The sequence below is a fragment of the Petaurus breviceps genome, unplaced genomic scaffold (assembly GCF_028583685.1).
Source record: "Petaurus breviceps papuanus isolate PSGF00001 unplaced genomic scaffold, PetGlider_PUasm1.0 90977, whole genome shotgun sequence".
NCBI lineage: Eukaryota > Metazoa > Chordata > Mammalia > Diprotodontia > Petauridae > Petaurus > Petaurus breviceps.
Genome location: NW_027187391.1, coordinates 41,581,965 through 41,582,538, shown reverse-complemented (window position 1 = coordinate 41,582,538; position 574 = coordinate 41,581,965).

Sequence of the window (574 nt, the reverse complement as noted above, 5' to 3'; positions counted from 1 at the left end):
TCAGCCTAGGGGCAGGGAAGATCTTCCAAATTTGCATTCCCATTACAACCTGTGATAAATCCATGTCTCTACACTGACAGTGAAATCCCTTGACTATGGAAGACAGATATGATTTGAGGCTGGATTGGTCTTCCTAATATGAAGAAAAAGTCTCTTTGGATGTGGCTATCAGCAAAAGTCTTGATTTTCTTCAAATCTTGGAAGTTTTGGGGGAACACCATTTAGCCACAATATAGATTGGCTTGACTCATGGATAGTTTGTTTGGGTTAGTTTTTTCCCCTGAACTTTTCTGTCTTTTGGGTAGCTTGGCCTTGACATATATTAAGCATACTTGGGAGGTAGCTGTAATATCAGAGTGGGCAGCCTGCCCAGTAAAGTTTCTCATAGCTAAGATCAGCCTTGAAGAAGTTCATGTATTTTATAATATTATAAGGGGGCAAAGTTTGTACAGTGAAACCTCGCAAACATTACAAGGGGGAAAAACTATTGAACTTTTGATAGAAGAGCTGAGGTTACAAGAAGTTATAACATGCTTCAAACACTATTAACTTAGCACATAATATAAAGTGTTAT